The following is a 13947-nucleotide window of genomic DNA, read 5'->3' as shown; positions in this document are numbered from 1 at the left end:
ACATTGGAAATGACAAAATGAAAATATTTATTTAAAAAAAAAAGAAAGAGAGAAGAGAAAGTCATCCAATTTCTGTTCAAAGGAGCCATAAAGACACTTACCCATGTTGGGTGGTGGTATCACATGCCTTTAATTCTGGTACTCAGGAGGCAGAGGAAGAAGGATCTCTGTGAGTTTGAGGCCAGCCTGGTCTACAAAGTGAGTTCCAGGTCAGCCAGGGCAACAAAGAGAAACCCTGTCCCTAAATAAATAAATAAATAAATAAATAAATAAATAAATAAATAAATAAATAAAAGACATGTATCCAGTCCAATTGAGTGATGCCAGACACACAGTCTCTTATTTCATTGTTTTAACCATTGAAAAGGTATTTTAACTTTTATACCAGAGGAAGAAAATCTTAGGAAGTCTCAGCCATGCCTCCAAAGTCATACAAGATCAACTGTGTGTGTGTGTGTGTGTGTGTGTGTGTGTGTGTGTGTGTGTGTGTGTGTGTGTGTGTGTGTGTGTGTATCAGCACTCATCTCACTGCCCTGGCTATAGTCATCTGGTAGCATTTAATGGTATATCATGTGATGTCCAAATCCAGCTCCAGGGGATCCAGCATAACCCGTTATGTGAGATGTCTGTGTATTATCTATGCACACCCTTCTGTAGACTCGACTCAGCTCTAGACTACTTAGTATACTGACAAGATGCAAATGCTAGGTACAGGGCAATTATAATACTGTGTAGGAGGACTAAGGATGAGAAAGGACCTGAGCACCTTCAGTATAGACTAACTCTTCCCAAATAGCTCTAATCTGTGATCAGTTGGCCTCATGGAAGCAGAGCCCACAGACACAAAGGACATTGAAAACCCAAGGAAACTGCAAGGTCCCTGGAGCTGATGGCACTTATTCACATATACCTGCTGCTTCAGGTTTTACCATTCCTTTCATTGTAAGACCTTTTCTAGAGAATTGCTCATTCTGTTTATTCATAATATAAAGTCTCAAATGACTTGCAGAGGCAGGATGGCCTTGAGAGTGACCCAAGCCTGAGCTAACAAAAGACGCTGTCTCATAACAAATTCTTTAGGAGCTGGAGATCTGGGTCAGTGGTTACAAGCATTCACTGTTCTTCCTAAGGCCCAGATTTAGTTCCAGCATCCATATGGTGGCTAACAGCTGCTTATTAACTCCAGTTCCAGGGGGTCAGTGCCCTCTTCTTTCTGGCCCTCCATGGGCAATAGGCCCACAATTGGTGCATATACATACAAGCTCACACACACACACACACACAGAGAGAGAGAGAGAGAGAGAGAGAGAGAGAGAGAGAGAGAGAGAGAGAGAGAGAGAACATGTATTTCAAATAGTTTGTTTTCTTTGAGACAGGGTCTTACTATGCAGCCCTGGCCAGCCTGGAAGTTGCTGTGTAGACTAGGTTGGTCTCACACTCACAGAGATCCATTTGCCTCAGCCTCCAGAGTACTGAGATTAAGGTATGCACCACCACCACACATAGCTAAAAAAATTTTTTTAAATCAATAAAAAATTTAAAAATAAATAAATAACCCCACCCTTGAAGAATTCCCCACTCTGGAGGTTAGTGAGAGGAATACACCATGAGCCCAGATACACTTCCTCAACTTGTCTGCAGTCTTAAGCTGGTCAGGTATGGCTGAAACGCATGCACAGCTTCTCTCAGGCAGTGCCCTGTAATGGTCCCTGGGTGGCCGTCCTCCTGCAGGGCTGGGCAGGGTGGCACAGGTCTCATTTTCCATGTATCCTTCTGGTGCCTACAGGAAGGTATAGGGCACGAGGGGTGGGGGTGGGGGTGGGGAGGCTGCTGGGGCAGACAACAGCAGTTCCTGTGTCTCGGGAACGCCACCTGCTCTGCTGGCCCGAAGAGCTGTGCGGGTTTTTCTTTCTCACAGGTACGACTTTTCATAGGCATTCCTTTCCACTTTTTCTTTTTACACCTGACTTATGTGATACTGAGGATCAAACCCAGGCTGCAAATGCATGCAAGGCAAACACTCTCCCTTCTGAGCTACCCCGCCTGTCATTTACTCACTCATGTGTATGCACATGCATTGTGGGTGGTAACGTGGGCGCACCTCTGCTACGGCAGGTGGGTGTGGAAGCCAGAGGACAACCTCAGGGGTTGGGCCTTGTATCTTCCGCCTTGAGACAGGGTCTTGTTTATTTCCTGTGTACACCCGGCCAGCTGCCTTTCAAGCTTCCCAAGATTCTGTGTCTGCTTCCTATGTCCCCACGGGAGCGCTGTGATCATGGACAGCCACATTATGTCCCTGGTTTTTATGGGACCTCTGAGGATTCCAAGTTGGGTCCTCATGCTTGCATTCAGCAAATAATTTTTATTTTTTAATTAATTAATTAATTTTTGTGTGTATGTGTGTCTTTTCTAGACAAGGTTCCTCTGTGTAGCTCTGGTTATCCTGGAACTCACTTTGTAGACCAGGCTGGTCTTGAACTCAGAGATCTGCCTGCCTCCACCTCCCAAGTGCTAGGATTAAAGGTGTGCACCACCACTGCCCAGCTGCAAATACTTCTTACCTGGGTGCTTTTTAGCCCTCTCTTCAACACCTCATTTATTTTTAAAAATCTGCTCACATTAAGATTGAAACTGTTCCTCTGTGTCAGTCAGATCAAATTAAACTAATAATTAAAGTCAGCACATGGGGATATTTGACAGAGTAAAGAATAAACATTGTTCCTTAAAGGGCAGCAATGATGTGCACAAGATTCATGTTCGGGATGTATGGGAGCTGGTGTGCAGAATGCGGTACTGCCTTCAGACTCCACTTCTATGATCCCTTCCCTCCAAGGTCCTTCAAGAAAGAGCGGATGTAGAAAGGAATGACCAGGAGAAGCCCAAGCATATCTCTTGTTTCCACAAATTACACCAAGTCAGAGTGCCAACAAAGTCCTTAAAAAAAACCCAATGGCTCAGCAAGTCTACAGTTAACTGTGAAGACATTGAAGCTGTGTGGCAGTGGGATGATGGGGGAATCTGACCACAGGGAGCAAGCCTGGCACATCCTCCCAAACAGTCAGTGTGGGGATGGCACCTGGGTATCAGGACACTGAGTGCTCCTCAGACTCACACAGGTGATGGTCTGTTCCCCAACTGAAGGATCACAGCGAGCACACCTGCTGCTCTAAGGGCCACATGGGAGAGATTTCCCAAGTCTAATGAGGGCTGACAACTCAAGATGCATTGCTCCATGTGCCCTCTAACCAGCCCTCTGATAGTCTGGGAAGGGGAACATGGAGGGCCTTCGTTCTTTAAGTAAGACACATGATAAGAGTATTACTTAAAGCAGAGAAGGACAGACACTCTGGATGTCATCATGTAACATAAACAAGCCATGAGGACATTGACTCTGGGAACAGAAGGTCACTTCCTTTTCCTTTCTGTGGCAAAAAGTCTACAATACTAAATATTTTCAGAAATGCCAATGGGGGCAGCAAGATGGCTCGGTGGGTAATGGCACCTGCTGGCAAACCCGACCGAACCGAGTTCAATCCCGGGGACCCACGTGGGGAAAGGAGCATCAACTCTAACAAGCAGATCTCGACTTCCACTCATGTGTCACACACACAAAACAAAGCAAGCGAGTGCAGCGAAAAGGAGCATTCCTCTAAAAAGAAAGATACCAGGGTAGCATAACAAGAGGACTTTGGGAGCGGGCATTTCAGAAGCCTGCAGGACAACAAGCAAAGCCTCCAGAGAGTTCACTGCTGGAATGCCCTGGAATCCAATGTTAAGCCAACTTTTGTAACTCCCAACGGCAAACTCTGGACATGATCTTCCAAGAGAGGGACAGGTCATCAAGGGCGTCACTAAAGCAGATGGGAATGTAATGCCGAGGGGAAGCTGATGGACAAACAGAACACTGAAAGACATGTACACGTAAACATACCTGCGCACCAACTAGCAAAGGGCACCATGCTGTCATGCCTGGTGGTCAGCATCCCACTAGACAGGGGCCCTGGGAGTGGTGGCCCGTCTTTCTTTATTTCCACTTTGTGCTGCTCATGAATGTATCCACGAGTTATTGTTTGTTCTCACCATTCATCACACACTTGATGTTTCTTACCATCTGCCAGAGCCTAGCATCCCCTGCAGCCTATGTTTAGCTGCTCGTTGAAGATGATTAAGTGACCTCATGCACAGGAAGGTGTCACCATCTAGCTTTACTGCCATGTCCAGAGGAAATCAACCAAAATCTCACCACGCTATCAGCCAAAAATATTCCATAAATTGGTAGTTATTACTATTATTTTAGTGTTTTGAAACAATGTCTCCCTCAGTAGCCCACTTGGGCTAGCCTCAAACTCCTACCTTAGTCTCTTGAGTGCTGGGATAACTAGAGTAATTCATCACTTCTAGCGTCATAAAATTATTTAATTGAATTGCTTTAATAGTAAAATAAGTTCATGTAACTATGTCTTTGGATATTATAAATACTCCATTTAGATATTTATATTGAGGCTGGAGATATGGCTCAGTGACTAAGGACACTTATTGCCCTTCCACAGACTCGTGTTCCATTCCCAGCACCTACAAGGTTCCTTACAACCACCTCTAACTCCAGCTCCAGGGCATCTAATGCCCTCTGCTGGCTTCTGTTGGCTCATGCATACATGTGGTACACATGAACTCAGGCAGGTGCACACATGTACACGTAAACATAATATATAAGGGGTTGGAGAGAAGGTTCAGGAGTTAAGACCACCTGCTGATCTCCCAGAAGAACTGGGTTCAATTCCCAGTACCAACATGCAGGCTCACAACTGCCCATCTTCAGTTCCAAAAGATCTGATGCCCTGTTCTGGCCACCAAAGGCTCCTGAATGCATGTTGTGCATATAAACTCACACAGGCACATGCACACCAAAATAACTAATTGCCAGGACTCTGTGCCCTCAAGAGAACCGACCCATAGAACTCTGAGCAGGCTTATGCCCCAGTTGGTTGCAGCTGGGCACAAGACACACCCAGTGGCAGATCAGTCCTTCAAACAGCTTGCTGTGGTTAAAGACAACGTATCTCCAGAGAAAGCTGATAACTTTCCAAAGCCTGAGAGTCACAGTGGGACCCGACTGGTTGCAGGATCGCCTCCCAGTCACTTGCTACCATAACAAGCCTCAGAGGTCAGTTGTCCTATCAGAATGACGTCAGAAAGCCACCCAAACACTCTGCAAAGCTACAGTGGGTGTACAGGTTCAAAAGTTGACTGCTTTCGTCAATAAGAACACAGTCCATGACCCGAAAGACTTAAGAACCAAGAGGTAGATGTGGGATGGAGGCTCAAAGTGACCACAATTATTTCCAAACTGAAAAGCCTGGTGCTTCAATGTCTGAAGACAAGCAGGCCTGACAATCAATAGACCATTGAAGAAGATCACGGCCCTGTATTTTCTGGTCTTCATAGGAGACAGGAGGAAGCCTGAAGGGAAAGGTGTGCACAGGTGACCACGGGTGACAGGGAAGCAGGATGACCTCTGCTGCTGATCAGATGACAGGGAGGAGCAAGGCTGAGTCCTCTGAAATCATGAGGAGTGTATTCTCAGTGGGCTGGGAGGGGACATGAGGGCAGCCTTGAGCCCTGACTGCCAGGTCCTACACTGTCCTTCTTGTATCTGTCTGTGGAGAAAGAGTGCAGCTCGAGGTGGCACCACACACTCAGGGACACGTGGGGCCACCACAGTGGTCTCTGTTTGCTTCCTCTTTCTGGTGTCAACACCAGTCCCAGGAGTGGGCAAAGGCCCTGGTGCCTGGCCCGGGAAACTGGATATGCGTCAGCCATTGCAATTTCCCTGGGAAACAGAAAATATTTTCCTCGCTCTATGGATGAGGAAATTGAAGCAAAGGGAGAGACATCCGAGATTTTCCAAGGAGGAGGAAGAGCCAAGAGTTGTGAGGTTAAGGCTTAGAGTTGAGCAGTGCTCCCTGGCTCTGGCGGGACATCCCAGCTCCTTTTGGGAGCCCAACAGCTCTGGAGATCGGAGAAACATGAGTTGCTAAGGACGTGATGTGGGATACCACACAACCACACATATGGATCCCATCACCCACTCAAATAGAAAGCTTAAGGCCATGCTGGGTAAGTAAGATAGGAAAAGAGGACCAAGAGTGGGGGTTACTCATCATTTTCCCAACAAGAGATTTATGTCCCTTTTGGAAAGGGGAAGAAAACCCTGGCTGGCTACAGCTCTGTTTTGAGTAATATTTGCCACTGAGAAGCTGTATGCAGAAACTCCTGGCCAAAGCCCTTGGGAGCTCTTCCGACTGGGCGCTGGCCAGTCCTTGCAGAGGGCTGAGAAGCAGGGAGGATGCTTGAACCCAGTGCTCTAATCCCTCTACCAGCAGATCATTTCAGACTCACAGCGCTATCCAGAAAGATTATCTGCACGTCACATGAGCACATGCCTTTTCTGACAAATCAAGGCCACAACCCACAGTTCACAATGGCAGGTAATAGCTGAGGGCCCTTCTCAAATATATCTTCATGCTTTTCTGCAATTAAAATGGACTGCTGGTCTGGGATGTGGTTTGGCTCCGGCTTCCGCCCCCAGCACAGGACACACAGACACTGCCAGGGGAACAAAGGCTGGAAGAACAGCACTCGAAAGTGCAGAAGCGAGTAACTTGAGGAGCGGGGAGAGCCAGCATGAGCTCATCTACTGACTCACCGGCCAGAGGAAGACACGGGGGCGGCGAAGGCAGAAGCACCTAGCTTGGGGTCACTCAGCAGGCCAGGCGGTGAACAGAGCCAGGACCCTGGGAATCCCCCACTGTGGCTGCTTAATGCCATAAGCTGGGAAAGCCCCTAAGCTCCAGGCGGAGGTGACAGAGTTTTATATGGAACTGTGAGATTCAAAACAGAGAGGAACACACTCCACCTCGGGAAATGCTGCTCATGCAGGCAAATGGCAAGTCTCGTTAAGTCCCCCCTGGGTACCCAACAACTTTAGTGCACAGTGTTTTCTCTGGCCATTGTGCAAGCTGTCCTTGCCCGGAACTGCTCGTGTTCTCTCGAAATGGGTTAAATCTATCTTTTAGAATGACAGATTGTCTTTAAGTTTGTCTTCTCAACTCAGAAGTGGCTCTCAACAGTGCCTCCTCTGGGTAGCCTCAATTATATAAGCAACGGGTTGTAAAGATGGGGGGGTGAGGGGGGAAGGTTGGGGGAGTGGGGGGGGGGGGTGTGCCAGAATGCAGAGCAGGACACAGGGTGGCGGCGGCTTGGCCTGACAGGTCTGTGTCACTCTGCATATCTCATTTCTTTCTCTTTTATTTATTTTATTTTTTAACCATGTATGTGTGGGTGGGTGTGTGCACATGAGTCCAGGTGCCCACAGAGGCCAGAAGACAGTGGGTGCTTGATTCCCTGGAGCTGCAGTTACAGATTACTGAGTGCTGGGAACCAAACTCAGGTCCTTTGGAAGAGCAGCAAGTGCTTTTACCTGCCGGGCATCTCTCCAGTCCCAGCATGTCACATTTCTTGAGGATATGCCCCACCTCCTTTTTTTTGAGACAGCGTCTCTCTCTATGTAGCCCTGGCTGTCCTAGAACTCACTATGCAGACCAGGTTGTCCTTGACCTCACAGAGAGCTTCCTGTCTCTGCCTCCAGGGTATTAGGACTAAAGGTGGCACAATGTTTCTTTTGATCATTGTGAGAGTCACCTTCCAGTTACTGTAACAAAATACTTGAGACAATTTAAAAAAGATACTGTTTGCTGTGGTTCATGGTCTTAGAAGATTCAATTCATGGTGTTGACCCATTGTTTCTGGGGGTGAGGCCAGGTGGATACACCATGGTAGAAAGACCCTTCCCTCACTGCCAAACGAAAAAAGGAAAGAAAAGAGGAAGGGTCAATATCCCCTTGAAGGGACACCCCCAGTGACCTCACTTCCTCTCAAAGGCTCCCGATAGCATCAAGCCTTTTATGCACAGGCATCTGAGAACCTCTCAGAGGTAAATGATAGCAATGGTGTGTGTCTCTGGCACACAGTAGGAACTCAAACCAACTGAGTACTGAATGCCTACTGATGGGCGCTGAGACAATAGAGTGGTTTTGTTCTGGTATTTCATGCTTCTTTAATTTGTGTGTGTGTGTGTGTGTGTGTGTGTGTGTGTGTGTGTGTGTGTGTGTGTGTACAGGACCATGTGAGTGCAGGCCCATACATGCCATGACACTGTGGGTGTCAACTTCACCTTCTACCTTGCTTGACACAGGTTACCTGGCAGCCTGTGAGCTTGCTGAGATTTTCTTGTTCTGCCTTTCCCTGTCTGGAGGTGACAAGATTACAGATGCGCACTAACCATGCAGCTCTATGTGGCTTCTGGGGATTTGAACTCTTGCACAGCAATCGATTTTCTAGCTGAGCTACCCCCAGGCCCAAACGCTTCTTCCATCACAGGGAACCGTACAACAGAAGAAAGGTGGTGGTGCATTACATCATAGGATGAATGAGCAGGCCGCTGTGAAAACGGCAGGAAGGAAACTGTTTGCCATCTGATGACACCAGCTGGTGGCTGTCACCAATGCTGCCTTTCCCTCACCCAGGACACTCATCCCAACACCTCAGACGTTGCCTTCCAAGTCATCAGCAGAAGCCCCTCCACAGGCTCATCAGCAGACTGAGGATGTTATGAGCCTTGCTCATCACTAAGTAAAACCTCGAGCAGCAGGGTTCTGGGCACATCCTGCTACATTTGTGCAGGACGAGGCCTCAGATGATATGCAAGACAAGCTTGAGGCCTGCTTCTTCCCAAGAGGTGTTTCTGTCACGTCACAGATGCTGTGGGTGACAGAACCATGCAGCAATAACAAGCTTATTCCTGCCCACTACACCTCAGGTGAGCAAGCTCAAGAATTCTGCTCCCCCTGCCCCGCCCCCCAGGAACAGCCCTGCACCTCATCCTGCAGTTTCTCAGAAGCTGTTGGCCGACTTCTGGGTTTTAGAAACAAAGATACTGTTATGGAAACACTGGAAGATGTCTGGACTCCTTAAGGGGAAAAAAAAAACATTCCCAGTATGAGACATCTTCCACTTTCTTGTGGAAGAGGCTAAGAAAGTTCTAGAGTGATGGAGGTATTTTACATCCTGTCTAGTCAATGTCACAGAATTGCTTTAGGATGAGAGCATTCCATTCTAGGAAGCAGACAAGAAAAAAAGAACCATGATAAAGATGGAACTCTACATACTATGCTCCTTTTCTTTTGGAATTTGTGTGTGTGTGTGTGTGTGTGTGTGTGTGTGTGTGTGTGTGTGTGTGTACATATGGGCCCATGGGTACCTGTACGTAAGTGTGTTTATGCATGTGGTGGCTAGGTCAACACTGGGTTGTCTCTCTCTCTCACACTCCACCTTTTGTGAGGGGGTCTTCCATTGCGTCTGAAGCTGTCCCTGCCCTGCTCTCCCTCAGCACTGTGGTCGCAGGTGCATGCCACTGCACCTGGGCTCTGTGTGGATGCTGGGGATCCCACCTCAGGCCACTATGCTCACATGGCAAGCACTATACTGACAGACTGAGTCATCTCCCTAGCACCATTTTCTGAAGTAGCAGGGACTCGCTGTTTTGTAGTTTCTGTGTATTCTAGATGAGAGCAGGTAAGTCCATCTATTCAGGATGAGGGGACCCAGGTTCCAGAACCATAGGTTCCTCCCTGTTGGAAAAGGGAACTACTCCTCACAGAAAGAAGTTAACACCACCAGTGGCAACAAAACATGTCACATGCCTCCAGACATAGGGCACATCATTTCTTTGGTCTTCCTGTCAAATTCATAACCTGAATCTCCTCAGAGACAAGCCTTAGACAGATGGAAACCAAGGGAGAGTCTACAAACATCATGGACAATGGCAATGAGGGCAGAGCCGAGGAAAAGGAGAGTAAACAGACCTCTCCCAGGCTGAGGGAGGTCAAAAGAAACGTCACAGCTCTATAAAGGTCGGGTCTGACCCTGAAGTGGGTCCTCATCCGGGAGGAGGAGGAGGAAGGTGGGAACCCCATTAAGAACAGGCGGGATAGACGACACTGTCTGAAATACAGCCCGTGGCTCGGGTGCAGCGACTGCTAACCCTCAGCAGTCTCCGCTTCCTGTGTGCTGTGTTGGTGAGGGAGGCTCTTTGTTCTTAGGAAATTCACAGGGAGATGTTTGCTTGGGAAGGAACAATTCCCTGTTGACTCTGGAAAATTTGAGAAAGAAACGAGAAGGGGCAGAGCTGAGGAGGGGGGCAGCAGAGAGGACGATGGTGGAATCTGGAGGCTCTGGTGAAGGCCACGCAGGCGCTGACTCTGCAGTTTTTCTGTAAGTTTGTTTGTCCTTTCCTTTTAAAAGATGCATTTACTTTACTTTATGTATACGAGTATTTTTCTTGAATGTATGTGCACCATGTCTGGTGCCAGAGAAGCCAGAAGAGGGAGTCGGATTCTCTAGAATTGGACTTATGGATTGTTGGGAGTCACCATGTGGGTGCTGGGAATTGAACCCAGGTCCTCTGTAAGAGCAGCCAACATTCTTAACGGCTGAGCCATCTCCTGCCCCACTTTCTGTGAGTGTGAAAGTGTTTCAGAAGGACCAGGGATGCTCAGTGGTTAAGAACACGGACTGCTTTTTCAGTGGAGCGGAGTTCAGTTCCCAGCACCCACCAGGCTGCTCACAACTGCCTGTAGCTGCAGTTCTAGGGGATCTGATACTTCCGGCCTCCGCAGGCTCTCCGCTCTGCCACCCCACACATATAAAATAATACATCTTTTAAAAACTGTACCAACATTCAAAGTTACTGAAAAAAAATTCTAATTGGAAATGAAGGAGAGAAAGAAATTAAGAGACACACTGCTGCTAATAAATTGCCTGAATGCATTCTGGGACAGCTCTTCAGGATTCCTGGTTCACAATCATACTTGTTGGCCTGTCAGTCGTTCACACTCTAGAACTGAAAAGCAATTTGTACACGTGTCCAAAAGGCCTCTAAGTTCTGGCGGTAGATGCCACCATTTAAGGAAGTTCCGTGAGACAATGAGACAGAAATTAAAATGAAAACAAGAAAACAACCCCTCAGCACCCACACCTCCCTGCAAACATGTGAGTGGAACAATTCACCCAGCTCCGTCCCAAGCTGAGAGCAAACAGGTGTGGCCGTGCTGAAAGGGACAAGGATGCCACCTTCCTAGACACAGGAGCAGAGGCCCATGTCTTTCTTCAACTCTGGCCACACGATGACAGCGACAGTGTCACTATCACGTTAATAAACAGGAGGTTTGCTACCCACAGACAGCAGCCTGCTCCACCTACCCCGCGGCTGTATGAAGCTAAGTCCAGACAAGAGCAGGGTTAAGCCTTTCTTCTTGGGGAAACCACTGAAGGAAAACATCACCTCAAGGGACCAAGAGCCAGAGGTTCAGTGCTCAGTGGGACACCCTTCTAAATATCACCACCATGTCTGGGAAGACCACGGGAGAGGGCGCAGAAAGGATGTAAGAGCTGAAGCATGAGGAGAGCCATGGAATTTGAAGTTCTGGACTTGGCACGGTGATCACCCTCATGAACCCAGAGAAGCCACGCAAGAGTCCTGAGGGGCACAAATCTAACCAAAATTCCAGCACAGATGGGCGAGCTGGCTCCAGGCCCCAATTCCTTACTGGGGGGCTACAGTGGGTTGACAGCAGCTGGAGAGGAAGAGTCATTCTTTTTTGAATGTGTGGCCACTGATAGTTTCCTAGAATCCAGAGGATGGAGGCCTCCACACCCACGCACACATGGAAAGTGCTAATGGGATTGAGGTTAGTAAAGGGAGGGCATGAAGTTGGGAGGGGGCTGTATTGGGGGACTATTTGAGGGGAGTTAAAGAGGGGAAATAGAGGAAGATATGATCATGTGTCATTGCATACATGTATGAAATTCTTGAGAATGAAGAAAAAAATGACTTCACAAATATCAAAGGAGAATTTTCTAGAACTCATTTTTAGCTCCAAAGAATTTCGATCCAAACAGCAGCAATTCAGACATGACTCAGGATAAAAACATCGTGCTGAGTAAGCGTTAAGAAAACATTCTCATATAGCAACAAGGCATAATTGGAATTGTCATTTCCAAGTATCAACGCTTGGTCTGCAGATGATGGTGAATGACAGGGAAGGGAGCCAAGAAAGTAAACGAGGGGCTTCTCCTGGAAGGAGGTGCAGCCTTCTCGGCACAAAGGAAACCCAATATCCAGACCACATGAAAAGTGATCGCTATGGGAACGGCGCAGCTGTGAAAATCCACGTCAGTTTGTATTAACTCGCCTGGCAAGTTTGTGTAATGCAGGACTCTCTGAACGGCCACCGACAGGAAACAACGCTGGTAACAAAGACACCATACCTGTGTTTAATCTGATGCTTACAAGGAGCGAGGACAGAAAACAAAAAGGCCATTCTCTCTTAAAGAATGAGGAGGGGCAGGCAGTCTGAGGTATGTTTGGGGTTCTTTACAGGCAGTGTCTTACGGGCCAGTTTAATTAGAAACAGAACGAGAGAGGGAGGGCTCACATTTCTCCCTAGAACCCAATTATCTCCATTTCATCGATGAGCGAGACCTGCAGAAAGCTGCAGGAAGCTTCTGACACCAAAAGGTTTCAGTTTGAAAATAATACTGCCAAGTTATTTGGAGACCGATTAGTTCAGTTGTACAAAGCAAAGATGGATGGACTGACAGACAGAAAGTCATTTCTACTAAGGAGCACACCATCCCGAAATCCATGTCTCTGCAGATAGATGTGCACATCGCCACACTCGGGGTCCCGCCAAAGAGGACACAGGATACTTTGAGGCACAACAAGAGGAATGAGCTTAGAGGTCATTTACCCACAAATTATAAGCTTTCAATCTCAACCGGGCACTTGAGATGCCCAACAATAAAGCAGGCTTAGTTGACTCTCAGAGCAGACAGGAAAACAAACCACTCTCCACTTGGGAGTGCTTCGATTTTACCAAATTCATCACTGTGGCTTATCGATCCCAAATTCCTGTTAGACAAACAGGTCAGGGCTTGGCTTCTCAGAAGACTCAGCTGTGTGCAGTTTTCAAGTGAAGTTTTTCAACTCTAAGTAGACTTTTCCTAGAATTCAATTTCCTCAGCACTGCCAACTGAGGCACAACTGGGAAATCCCAGATCTTTAACTGAGAAATGTCAGCCTGGGATGAGTGACCCCCATAAGCTGCTCTGCCTAACACCCCAAGTAGGAGTCAAAAGGGCCAGATTGAAGGCTTAAAACAGTGGTTCTCAACCTGTGGGTCGCAACCCCTGGAACGAAATGACCTTTCACAGAGGTTGCAGATCAGATACCCTACATATCAGATATTCATAACAGTAGCAAAATTATAGTTATGAAGTAGCAACAAAAATAATCTTATGGTTGGGGGTCACCACAACATGAGGAACTGTATTGACGGCATTAGGAATGCATGGACTTAGAGGGACATCCAAAAAGGAATCAGCTGTCACGTACAGTACCCATGCGAGAATAACTCAGAGCCTATTAGAAACTGAGATACCATGGAGCTCTGAGACGCATCAGCCGGTTCCCATTACGATGGACAACAGCCCTGCTCTATTTTTAGAGCTGCTGCAAAGATCAAAGAGGCAGGGGCCTGTTCCAGCCTCCCGATCCAGGCCCCTCATCTCTGCTTGCTTTTCCTTTGTCATTAGGAACATCTCCAAAACACTCACAACCGGGACTGCCCGAAACCCCCCACCTTCTGGGGAAAGCTTAAAAAGTGCTCTGCTCAGTAGGCTCCAGGAAGGAAATCCTCAGGAGAGAAACAGAACTTCAGGAGAGGTTCTGTTAATGTTGAAAGCACTTCAATGCAGACACAAACCCAGCATCCAGTTCAGGCTCTTTCTGCCTTCTAGAACCTGAGGATTCCAAGGTTGGAGTCTCAG

General features: G+C 47.6%; 1 protein-coding gene across 4 annotated transcripts in view; it reads right to left on the bottom strand.

Moving 5' to 3' along the window:
• The window catches only part of Atg7 (autophagy related 7), a 229946-nt gene that overhangs the window by 115984 nt on the left and 100015 nt on the right, over nt 1-13947 (bottom strand). The window lies entirely within an intron of this gene.

This window comes from Peromyscus maniculatus, chromosome 3 (genome assembly GCF_049852395.1).
Source record: "Peromyscus maniculatus bairdii isolate BWxNUB_F1_BW_parent chromosome 3, HU_Pman_BW_mat_3.1, whole genome shotgun sequence".
Taxonomy (NCBI): Eukaryota; Metazoa; Chordata; class Mammalia; order Rodentia; family Cricetidae; genus Peromyscus; species Peromyscus maniculatus.
Note: the sequence above shows the minus strand (reverse complement) of the source record. Positions and strands in the feature narration are given on the sequence as shown.